This window comes from Danio aesculapii, chromosome 4 (genome assembly GCF_903798145.1).
Source record: "Danio aesculapii chromosome 4, fDanAes4.1, whole genome shotgun sequence".
In the NCBI taxonomy this organism is placed as follows: Eukaryota; Metazoa; Chordata; class Actinopteri; order Cypriniformes; family Danionidae; genus Danio; species Danio aesculapii.
Window position 1 is genome coordinate 4,734,504 of NC_079438.1, and position 13,477 is coordinate 4,747,980.

Sequence of the window (13,477 nt, forward strand, 5' to 3'; positions counted from 1 at the left end):
GCTCGCACGCGTCTAACATTATATCTGAAATAACAAGCTTGTTGAGCTGATGATAATAACCTGTGCTTGATTATTGACGTGCTTTTGAAACCCGATCCTGTCAGACACTGACAAACGCGAGAGTGAAGCGTGAAGAAACAAAGGAGAAGCCGGAAAAAAGGAGCACGTCATTTTTCAGCAAACATGAACAAAATGCCATGTATAACTAACTTATTTTCTTCACATTGTGGACTAATATGAACCGGGAATGACGGAATTACTGTCTAACAGAGGATACATGTGCTGCTGAAGATTACAGACACAGATAAGAGGTTTTCACTGACTGTAGGCTATATTTTGTGTTGTTTTGAACCTAAATACTGACGAAATGTCTGCTATGTGTAGTTCTTCTGTAGTTGGTAACATATCGGAGACTGTAAGGGGCTGTATATGTTTATATATGTTCATTTATTTAGTTATTTAATATAATTACAGACGTTACAGTAGGCTGTTTCGCACTGTCATTGATCTGCAGTTATAATCAACTCATGTTCATTGAAAAGTTAGTAATAAACATTTCTACACAAGTATTTATGTGTATGAAGCGTCTGTTTTGTGAGAAGTGCTTTTCATATGATATGTGAGCGACCCGTACAGCTTTACTGTAGACATTTCCTCCAGCGAGAATGATGTCGACTGAAACTTTCTGTCATACACCACGCCCACCAAAAGGGTACCCTTGTTAGTGGAAACGCAAGCCTGATAAAGGTGACCCGAACCAAACCGAACCGTATCGTACCAGTCAGTGGAAACGAGCCATTAGATCTTTTCTCATTTCCTCCCTCTGTGTTTCATAGTATCACATGTTCTACTGACTCCTCTTCACTACAGCCCTCACACAGTCCATTTTCATGCTTTTCTATCAATTTAATTGTTTTATTTAATAAACAAAGATCCAGTCTTAATCTTGTTATCACTTTTCCTTCTCGCCTGTTACCACTACTGACTCCTGTGTTTAACAACCTGTTGAATTTTATATAAATGCCTTCCTTTCTTGTCTCCATCCCACTTCTCTTGCCACGTTTGATTTATTCTTACCCATATTAGACTTTTCACTTCTGCTTTACTAACCCTTATTTGCACTCTACATTTTCTTTTGTTAACGCTTAATCTATCAGCCATTTCATTTCCCTTTATCCCTTCATGACCTGGAACCCGTGTAAACTTCACCTCCTTTCCCTGATTTGTTATTATTGTTATACGCTGGAGTTTGAATCACAGCGCGAAAGCGGCGCAGCTTTATGACGTCACACGCCACGCCAGAATAAAAGTCTTTTTTTTTGGCCACTTACTGTTGCAGCCATGACTTATTGATACATTTCTCCATCGTTTTCAACTTTACACTATAATTTATATGAGGAAACTGAAAAAGAAGGAAAATTTATCTTCTGTTCTTCTTCTTTTGTTTTACTGGCGGGCTGGTGTCATATGCACATGCCGCCACCTACAGTTCATATAAATATATATATATATCTATATATATATACTATTATGCTTACCTAAATTTCTCCATCAGGACTCAGCTGTCAGCTGGCACTGCGTGTTCAGCTCTCAATATTTTCTTTCATAATAGATTTAATTTCACCTTTTCCTAAGAGAACCCCGATATCTAACTTATTACTTTTCAATGCTTCCTTTGCCAGTTTATCAGCCATTTCATTTCCATATATTCCTTTATGCGCAGGTATCCAGCAAAACCCTACTGTCCCTCCTTTCCTTTGTATACGATATAAATTTGTGAATACCTCATAAATTAAATCTTCTCTGGTTGATCTGTGAGTAATTAAAGATGATAATGCTGATGCTGAATCCGAACACATAACTACCCTCTCAGGGCATATTTCTTCCACCCATGTTAGTCCTATTCAGGGGCGTAGCAAACGAGGGGGATGTGTCCCCCTCACTTTTAGAGACAGACCATTTAGAAACGGGTGATTAATAATTATATGAACGTATGATCTCATACAGACGCCCCCCCCCCCCCCCCCCCCCCACCCCCACTTTTAAAATGTCCGCTACGCCCCTGGTCCTATTATTAATGCAGTTGTTTCAATAGAGAATATTGATAACTTATCTGATAATCTTTTTGAAATGCTTATCTTAAATTTTGGAATGTATACACCTATGCCTGAAACTCCTGTGACTGGGTCTTTTGATCCATCAGTATATATTTGTAAACTTTCATAAAACCTTTCTTGTACATGATTTTTAATTTTTGGAATTATCCCACCCATCTCTTCCCAATCCCTTAACGTTTCTATTATTACCAGATCAACTTTAACCTCAGGAAGTATCAATGGTGGAATCTCTCCCCTTTTAGAAGACACTCTATATTTGCTACTTGATACTTTTCTGCCAATTGATTAGCATTCCACCAAAATCCCCGTCCTTTTTTATTTACATACTCCCAACAATTTCCTAATGTTTCCTTAGCAATATGAGCTCCCTCATAACTTTTAATACACTTCCAATACACCATGGACAACTTTATTCTACGTAAATTGAATGGCATTTCATTTGCTTCCACCAATAACGCATTAATTGAAGTTGTTCTTACTGCACCTAAACAAATCCTAAGAGCTCTATATTGTAATTTATCTAATCTACTTAATAAAGTTGTTGAAGCTGCTCCATAAATCATACATCCATAATCCAATACAGATCTGATTATGGCTTGATATATTGTAATTAATCCCATTATTTCTGCTCCCCATTCTGTGCCAGCTATTGCTCTCATCACGTTTAGAGCCTTTCTACATTTATTTTCTATCTCATCTATGTTTTTTCCAGTTATACCTTTTATCAAACCACATACCTAGATATTTAAATGATTCCACTCGATCTAATTAATCTCCTGTTCACAAATGTTTCCCTTTGTTGTCAAGAGACTGATTGAGAAACAGGCAGCCAATCAGCTTTCGCCGAGCGCCTACAGGCAGCCAATCAGCTTTCTCTGAGCTACTACAGGCAGCCAATCAGCTTTCGCTGATCAGCATGCAGCCAAATATGCAGTCTGAGGCGAAGAGTGTAGAGCTTTGCTGGTTAATTCCTTTAGTTCCTCTTATGTTACGGGTGTTGTGCGTCTATTCAGAGTAAGTGTATTATATCTGACCTTTGTAGCGTTCACAGATTTGCTGCAATTATCTTGCGGGTTGAACTGCTTTAACATATGTGCTCAATGCTAATATACTTAGTTTTTAGCTCGACGCTAAGCTGTAAACACTTCTTTAATGCGTTACTCGCGGGTTATCTAAAGGGTTTCTGCAGTCTTGAATCTCAAAATCCAAATTTTAGCCCTTAAAGATTCTTAAATATACTGTAATATTGTGTTGTAGGTCTTGAATCATTTTTAAACAGGTCTTAAATTTATTTTTCATGTATTGCTACCAAATCTGGCCAAAACCAGATAAATGTAAGCAGTCAGAGACATAGAGGTAAAGTTGATTTTTATATTAGGATATTCAGATGTTCTCCTTAATAATATAATTTCAGAAAAGTATTCTTTGTAAATTAAAAACTTGGAAATATTAGCAGCAAATGATTATCAACGTACAACATTGTTTACAGTCTGTTAGGTAGTCCTAATGTTGTTTTAAAGTCATACTTGCATGCTTATTCTGACTGAATATTAAAATTAGCGTAGTAAACAATACAGGGACAGTTAAACGAACGAATGTGCAAATATAAAATCAACTTCACCTCTATATCAGAGACACGATCACGCTGCACACACGAGATGTAGAATCAGCCACTCAAGACTTGCACACATTTATTGAACAGGGAAGAAAAAACCTTTGTGTAACTTGTGTGAGAATATATTGATGGTAAAACATATTTTAATAGCATGTATATTTTAAATGATATTAGAGAATGTTTTTATTTAGAAAATATTTTAAGGCAAATGTTTAAAAATGTGTTTTCTGGAGGAATTTTCATCATTGATCAGACTGAAAGAGCTTATACGCTTATTTCACGCGGCCGCCATTTTAAAGAACCAAAGCGAGGCTGCGGTGGGAAGAAACCCGGAAGTATAGGACAAGGACTGTACACATTACAGTAACATGCTGTGGAGTACACACCTCCAGCTGTTGCCGAGATTTCAAAATACAGATATGGTGTAAACATCACTTTAATATCATTCAGTAAGTTTAATTTAGAAAATTAAAAGCAATTTAGCATCAAACAACATCACAATCTCTTTAAGAGTAATATGCTCAAGTGTCCTCCTAGGCTTCAGATCATGGCAGCAGGTAAACACCGTGGGGACGCTTCCCTGCTTCAGTCTATGTTACCCAGTGAGCGATAAAACACTGTAGCGCACACCCTCGTGTTGTCTGTAATAGTGTTGTCCCCGTACTGAAGTTTTAAAACCATCTATTTCCCGCTGAGTTAACATTGAAGCGCCGCTGAGCGCAGATGACTCGACTGATCTTCACGGCTGCTTCGCGTTCCAGTCTCCTTGTATCTGTGTTTGCACTCAGTTTACTGCCCTTCACCCAGTGCAAACACAGATACACGGAGACGCGAGCGTGAAGCAGCCATGAAGATCAGTCGAGTCATCAAGCAAATCGCTCGGCTGTGTTTGTACTCGGTAAACAGCGGAGGGTGAACTGATGACCTTCTCGGCCAATCACAAGCTATTCTGTTGATCACGTGAACACAATGGCAAATCAGCACTGTTTTAAGAAAGCCATCAACAGTGGCTTAAATGTTAGCGGGAAATTGATGGTTTTTCTTTTAATTCAGTAACGTGACAAGTCTAATATAGTAAAAGAATCAGTTAATTAACTCGAGTTTGATAAAAGGCGTCTAAAACGTGTGTTTGGGAAAGAAAACGTTAGCTAACTAGTGCCGTTTCCCTTAACTTAGCTGAAAATGAGCTCTGATATCCCTTTATATTTTCACCATTCATTCAGAACGGACCTTCGGGTCACTCAGAAGGCGGTGAAATGATACATTTGTGTCACTTTCTCTTCGCTGATAAGATATACAGCAAGCTACACAACGTTCCAATGTAACTCCCAACGATACTTCCGGGTTTCTTCCCACCGCAGCCTCGATTTCGCTTTTAAAAATGGCGCGCGTGAAATCAGTCTATTAGACTTTATCAGTGTTGTTGTTATTTGTGTGTTTAAATTTTTTATAAAAAATCTATTATATATTGAATATTTAATACAAGTGTTGCCATGAATATAGTCAGTGCTGCTGATATGGAATTAAAATATAAATGTATGCAAACAGCATGTAATTAGAATAATTGTCTCCTCCTCCAGTGAAGCTCCTCCTCCTCCAGTTCAGCTATAAACACTGTAATATTCCCATCAGGCTCCAGTGAAGAGTTTATTGACGGACAGCGAGAACATGAGTGATCCAGAACCCTGCAAAATTAAAAATGAAGACTCTGAACAACAAATAGGTTGGTGTTTATTCCTGATCAGGGGCGGCGCGGGGGGTTGTTGGGCTTCTGGGGTTTCAGCCCTGAATGTTTGTTCCAAAGCCATGAAGCTTTTGGGTTTAAGTTTTGTCAAAACGTAGTTTTTTCAACACATTATATTTATTTAATATGTAAACCGGTTCATAATTGCTTTCCTACAGGATCAGTAAAGCTATATCAGCTGGGCTTTCTCAACCTCTCTTCTTTATTTAAAAGTTTTTTTAATAATTTTTTTAAATTAATTATAAAATTTTCTTTCTCTCCATTCTGAAAGCGAGTTTACACACACACACACACACCGTGGTCCTGCAGAGCCACACTTCCTGTCAGTCACTCAACACATTCGTCTCATCGCTGCACCACAATTGTACATCATGTTTGCTACCGGCTTTAGTTTTGTATTAAAGTAGGCTTGTTGGAAATTCTGAGGAGAACGTTGGGTTGCTATTGTAACCACACTCACATACACACAGTCAGGCAGTCTTGTCTTGCTTCATTTAAGATTTACCTCAGATTTTGACTGACCGTCCCGTATGATCTGACGAGATGCTACACGCACAGGCTGTTCTGATTAGCTGTGAGGTTTGATTAATTCATTCAGGTGTATTTATGTGAACGTGAAGTCTGACAGCAGTAAATATTCTCATCAGGAATAAAACCACCTGTTTTTATACCCGTGCTGACTCTGCCGAACTGTAGCTATAAAGTTAGGTCTGCTACTGTTATTTTATACTGGGTAGGCTATTTAATTTGTTTTGTTATAACAATAATTTGCTGAAAATGATCCCTTAAAGGGCACATAGTTTACCTCTTTTTTATGATTTAATATTAATATTATGGTTCTTCTGAGTGTGCCAGTTTAGGTTCAGTTTAAAACACAATTCAGATTTTTTATTATAATGTGTTAAAAAGTGTCATGTTGGGGGCGTGTCCACAGTTCGCTGATTTATGAGTATGTTGCTTCCAACACAATCTCACGGCAATTCGTAACTTTTTGATTTAGTGGCTAATTCGTACGAATTCGTACAATCTAATTCGTACAATTTAGTACGATTTGCTCATCCGCCAATGACGGTTGGGTTTAGGGGTGGGGTTAGGTGCCACACCTCCTTTTTAAAACCGTACAATTTCGTACGACTGAACTCATACGAATTCGTACGAATTAGCCACTAAACTGTAAAAACGTAAAATACTTACGTTTTCTCGTGAGATCAGGCTGGTTGCTTCACATGTAAATTTGTTTCGGCTTCCCGCCAACGTAACAAGGGGGGCGGGGCCATGAGCTCTCTATGGTTTTACCATAGGTGCCCTTTAAATGAGCAGGATTTTAAGGGTAATTTAATCCAAATGATTGATTTTGGTCCTTCTGTATTCTTCAACTTGAGTACTCTTTTAGGGCTACAAGACAGGGCTTGACACTTACTTTGTTCAGGAGTAGCACATGCGCTCCTAAGTTGAAAAATTTAGGAGCACAGTGAAAATATATAAAATAAATAGTGGTTTTGTCTAATAAATTCACACGAGGAGATCCTTGGAAGAAGTTTCATTCATTTGAAAACAACAAGTACACTAGGTTTTATTTTACTGTATAACAGCTTAAATAGTATTTAATAATTCTTTATCATTTAAGCTGTGGCGACATGGTGGCGCAGTGGGTAGCACGTTCGCCTCGCAGCAAGAAGGTCACTGATTTCACTAAATTGAGCAGGCGTTACAGGTCAAACAATCTGTTGTTACATTGATCAAAATAAACAATAAGGCTCTTAAAACACTGCTTTGAGAAATATAGTGTCATATTTCAAGTACCTCCAGTGAAACGAAGTCATTTGTTTTATTATCTTATTACTGACAGTGTTCTTGTCTTTTTTGGAAAATTATTTCAGTTTAAGATCAAGCGTAAAATTAAATATTATATAGATAACAATGAGCAAATAAGAAAAACAGTGTAAAATGTGTAAATAAAACCCCAAATTTAAATATTTTCATCATATACTTTTAATTAAACCTTTCAAAGCTTGAAAGTATTGCTTAAAAATGGACAAAAAGTGTCTTTATGGCCTTAAAAGTATGTGGAAGTTTTGCCAGTGCTATTGAAAATGAAGAATAGTCATGAAAGGAAAAATCAACCATACTTTGTTAGTGCAAATTCCTATATGTAGCCTTTTGATTTTAGCAATTAAACCATTTAAATAATTTAATACCTAAAAAGGGCCGTAATGAATAGATTTTTTTAAAGTAACTAGTACTGTGAGTAGTTTTTTAAAAGAGTAATTTGTAAAATATTAGTATTATTTACTAAATTTGTATTATTTTAGCAGTGTAATTGTATTATAACTTGAGTACAAATATTCTGTTCTCTTTCCATCTGTGAGAGAACGTCAACAAATAAAAAAAAAAAAAATTCACAAGCACATTTAGTGCAGGTTTATTATATTATTAATATATGATTAATTGATTATTATTATTATTATTAATAATAATAATGGTTTTTATTTGTATAATATATATAACATATATATATATATAACATATATAATATATATAACAGGGGTGGCGAAGAGCTTGCGGCTCTTTTACTGCTCTTGTGCGGCTCAACCTCTCGCGCGATTTAACATACATTAACCAATTGACTAATGCCCCATTCACACGGGGCTTCAGCGTTGCTCGCTGCAGAAGCTGGGAGTAGCTCAACTTTTCAAGCGCCAACGGACGCGTCAGCCAATCAGATCGCTGTATGCAAATACACCTGCTAGACAGTGGCCTATTGCTGACTGAATTTCATTTTCTGACGCTTCTATGACGATCGTTTCAGCTCTAACTTCAGACACGCCTTCAGTCAAGGGTTGACACTGAAGCCCCGTGTGATTGGGGCACAACACGAGTGACGTGCAGTTCGTTAATATCAATCGTCATGGCAGAGTCAGGAAAGCGCACAGCTAAGCGTAAATACGAAGATGAGCGCAGAACATTTTTATCTGAATGGGAGGATTTATATTTTTTTGTTGAAAGAAATGGAAAGCCATTCTGCTTGATGTGCCAGACTTCGTTGTCATATTTTAAGGCTTCAAATCTCGAGCGCCAATTCACCTCTCTCCATTCTGCCGTAGCCCGGGATTTTCCCAAAGGCAGTGAACTTCGCATCTGTTGTGTGGCTCTTTGCAGTGATAAAGTTTTTTTTTGGCTCATCATGCCAAACAGGTTCGCCACCCCTGATATATAATATATATATATAACTGGGGGCCCAGCTTGCAAAAGGTTGAGAACCCCTGCTCTATATAAAAGGCAGAAACTTTGATCTGATGAACTTTGAACTGATGATCAATAGTAAAATCACAAATCTTTTCCCAACAGGGAAATGTAATGGTGGTGTGGGAATGGTGATCCCAAAAAAATAAACAAACATTACACAAATATGTTTGTCACTTGTTTTTAAATTATTAATCTTGGGCGCCAGACAGAATATCTGTCAAAATACCTTATAAAGAAAAATGCAAATGATTTCAGGCCAGCAGATTCGTCAGATTTGAAAACAGGGAAAAATAATACTGATAATAATAGTACGGGAAGATAACAAAACGAGAAATAAAATGAGAATTTGGGCAAAGAAAACAAAAACACTTGCTTCTTACCCATGGCTGGGTCAAGGGAAATGAGAGGGGAATGGCGAATGTGGAGGTGTGGATGTGAAGGTTGAGGGCGTCGACGAACCCAGGCGGTGAATATCAGCCACGGGTGCCTAACAGAAAACTCCAACACTGTCAACTGCAGGCTGAAGGCTTTCAGCAGCTGCCAGCGAGATAAATCTGTTGATTTTGTTCAGGACACACTGCAGTGAAGTCTTTGGTGACGCACTCGTTCACAGACGTCACAAGCACTTCAGTAACAAGACAGTGGTCTCTGCTCTGTTGCTTCGATACGTACTTTCGCTTTTTGTTTCTCACAACCAGTCGTTAAGTTTACACTGCTCGTTTTGATCCGGTTTCTCTACTTGTTTCCCCGCACTGCAACAGTTCAGTCAACTTTACTTTCTTATGCACACCACATAATGCTGCCCTCTTCAACTTATAATAGAGGCCAAATGGAGAAAAAACAGCCATGAATATAACGAAAATGGAGTAAATTTGCCCAGTGTGTATTGAGTTGTTGTTTTTTTTTTTTTTTCAAAGCATTTTCCCAGAATGTCAAAATAAGATGTCCCCAGATATCAGTTCATTTGCTGAAACACAGACAAAGTTTTGGCCAAATTAAGCCTCAAAATCACCCCAGATTGATGAAAATGACCCAACAGCACACAAGGGGAAAGGTGCACATTCCAGCCTTTATGCAGATGCTGTACAGGCATGTCTCATGTCTGTGAGGCAAATATTCAGCTGTTTGTTCAGAACTTTTTTTTACCAGTCAGGCACAGAATAAACAAGTATTCCCTGTCTGCTTTACAAATTTTAGAAAAACATTTTGTTGTAATTGTGAATATATACGAATAAAAATAGGCCATTTACAGCTTTAAAATCTGTGTCTTATCAATATGACCAAAGTGACTTTTATGATCAATTATGCAGGAAACTCTGAAAACTGGACTGACATGGTTTCAATTTACTATAACTTCCATGTTAAGCGGCTTTGGCCAAATTTACATTGTAAAAGCACTAGATAAATAAAGATGGATTGAATCTGCTTAAATGTGCACACGTTAATGGACCAAACAAAATATGATCTGATTTATTTTACATTTAATGTGCATCAAAAGTAGTGTGTGTAGCCAATGTTTCCAGTGTCTTTTCACTTTTCAGCTTTTGGTGAGAGTTTTAAAGTCTTAATGAAAATAACGTTTTATTTATTTATTTCAGACCTAATTGAAGAGAATGAGGGGAGTAAAGAGGAACATCATGTCAAAATTGAGGAAAAAACTCATTTACAGACTGATGGTATTTTGAAAAGGAAAGACAAGAATCATTTCACCTGCACTCAGTGTGGAAAGAGTTTTGGAAGAAAAGACACTCTTAAAATTCACATGAGGATCCACACCAGAGAGAAACCATTCACATGCAATCAGTGTGGGAAGAGTTTTAACTGCTCATCACACATTAATCAACACATGAGGAGCCACACTTGAGAGAAACCATTCATATGCACCCATTGTGGGAAGAGTTTCAGCCAATCATCATCCCTTAATCAACACATGAGGATCCACACTGGAGAGAAACCATTCACTTGCACCTAAGCTGTGGTCACACTGGACTTTTCTCCCCATAGACTTCAATTCATACGCATGCAAATGTGTCAGACTGGAAATGCAAGTTCGTGCGTCAAGTTTCGCAGTTCACTGCGTTGCAAAGTTCAAGCTTGGTGAACTCTGACCTGCGAAATTGCATCACTTGACTGTGTGAGACCAATTGTAGATCAAAACATGACCTCTCTGGACAGAAATGTAAAATATGGACCAATCGCTCACTTTTTTTAGTGTCTAATCATCTTGTTTAATCCTGCCCCTTTTTTGCTGCGCCGTACAACAGAATTTCGCAAGCACAAACTCTAGTGTGACCGCAGCTTCAGTGTGGGATGAGTTTCAGCAACTCATCAGTCCCTAATAAACACATGGAGATCCACACTGTTGTGAGAGAGAATATGTGCTTAAGTGTGAGAAGATTCACACTGGAGAGACCGTACAAGTGTTCTCACTGTGACAAGAGGCTTGATTGGTTAACACATCTGAAAACACAAAAGAGGATTCACACTGGAGAGAAACCGTACAGATCTGATCAGTGTCTACAGAGTTTCGCTCATTCGGCGCAGCTTAAGAAACACATGGACAAAAAGTTGCACACATGACATGAATGCAGCAAAACATTTTCTCATGTGCACATGATGTTTCATGTCTGAATAATGTTTGAAAAGGCTGAGTGACGGTATACTGTTTTCCAACACTCCTACACTGCAGTTGGTGGGGTTGTAAATGTGTTGCGCTCCTCGCGTTTACCGTAAACACAATGATGGTGGCTGAGAGAAGAACAGTTTCATAAACATCTGGCAAACAGCACCTCTGCGGCTTAAAATCTCTTTGCAAGTGATTGTACAGGTGCGGATACATCTGTACTCCACTCTACAGTGTATTCATGTGGCTAGTGTTGTTTTGGATGATGTTCTCTGTCTGACTCCTAGAATGAGAAACAAATCACTGGGAACACACCGCACATCAAAGGAGGTGGAGCTCCAGGACGGTTAGTTTGCAGTTTACCAGGGCCTCAAGTTTAGAAAGCCTATTGATTTTTCCTGCGTTGCAGCTTTTATTAGTAAAGTTTCTTTACTTTTGGTTCACAATTCTTTCTAGTTTACTACTTTTACTTTTTTGAGTAGAATACAAACTTGATGAATATTTTATGATTTAGGAAGAGCGACAGGTATTAAGTTTTACAATATTAATACACTATGATGATCCCAAGACTCCAGATTGGAGTATGTGGTAAATCCTGATTGGATGCCTGCATTACTCATCAATGGGTATATAAAAGTTGTTGTGCTAGCTACCCCAGGACGCTGTGGCTACTCAGGAGTCGTCATGTCAAGACCTGCCATTTCATTGACTCTTTAACCTTATGGTTTTGTTTTGCATGACTTGTATCATGTAGTTAAAGTGTTGTTGTAATTATATCCTAAGTTCTTTATCTTCATTATTATCCCTAGACATTTGTTGATTGCTCTGATTGATTGTTCTATGAGTTACACTTTATAATAAATATTTTCCATTCAGGCTATTTTGTTGGCTCATCTTTCTTTTATGTTGCAACTCAAACGAGCGGGTCATAACACTTTGTAAAATGTGTCCGGTTGTATCCAAGATCTTGTCCTTTCAGTCATGACCATAGGTGAGAGTAGGAACCTAGATTGAGTGGTAAATTGGGAACATTGCCTTTCATCTCAGCTCCTTCATAACAACAGACAATCACATCAACTGCATTACTGCTGCCACTGCACTAATCCATCTTTAAATCTTACATTCTGTTCCTCATGGAAAAAAAAACGCAGATACTTGAACTCCATTTGGGGTAAGGACTCTCCTCCAAACTGGAGATGGCCACCTTTTCCCAGTCAAGCAACATGGTTTCTGACTTAAAGGTGCTGTGTTTTTCCCTGCCATGTCACACTCAGCAGCAAACCGTCCCACTGCATGCTGAAGGTCCATGTTCTATGAAGCCAAAAGATCATTATTATCTGCAAATGGCAGAGACAGTTCTAGCCTGCACCTAAAATTCTGTCAGTAAAAATGATCATTGTTTTGAAATCAGCTCAAAAATAACACATTTACAAAAAAAAATGAATAAATAGATGGATGGATAGACATTGTAATGGTGGAAGGGGAAGTAGGATGGCTTGTTCAACCATAAACCAAGATGGAGCTCTCAGGAGGGATGGACCAGTGCACGAGATGTCTCAGACTGAAGGAGTAATAATAAAATAATTGCTCAGAAAGCCCCAACCCTTTTTTATCAACTGGCTGTTGCAATGTATTCCTATGCAACCAAGGATGCTTATTGGTCCAGAGAAATTAATTGACTAAATTATCAAACTGTTTTAAATATTGTAAAGCATATTTACAGGGATATGCTGAAGTAGATAAGTAACTTTAGGAAGGCAATTCATTTTGAGTATGATAGTTGGTTATTTTGAGTACCTCAGAGCAGTGGTTCTTAATTCTGGTGCTTGTGCAAAATGAGTTGACAACCGTCCCAAATTAATTCTAGCTCTTATTACTAGATCTTAGAATCACACCTGAGAAACCACAAAAGCAGAGATTTGGCTTATCTTTAACTGATTAAGATCAATTTGCACCAGATCAGCAAGAGACAATATTTGTTTTGAGTTTCCTTCACCGACTGGCCTAGACGAAACACAGCGTTCCTGATTGGTTGGTGACTCAGCTTCAGTGACGTCCTTGGGATTCACTTGCTTGTGAGTGGAATTTGTCCTGGGTTACTGGGGTGACATACTCTGCTGAGAGTTGGTTTG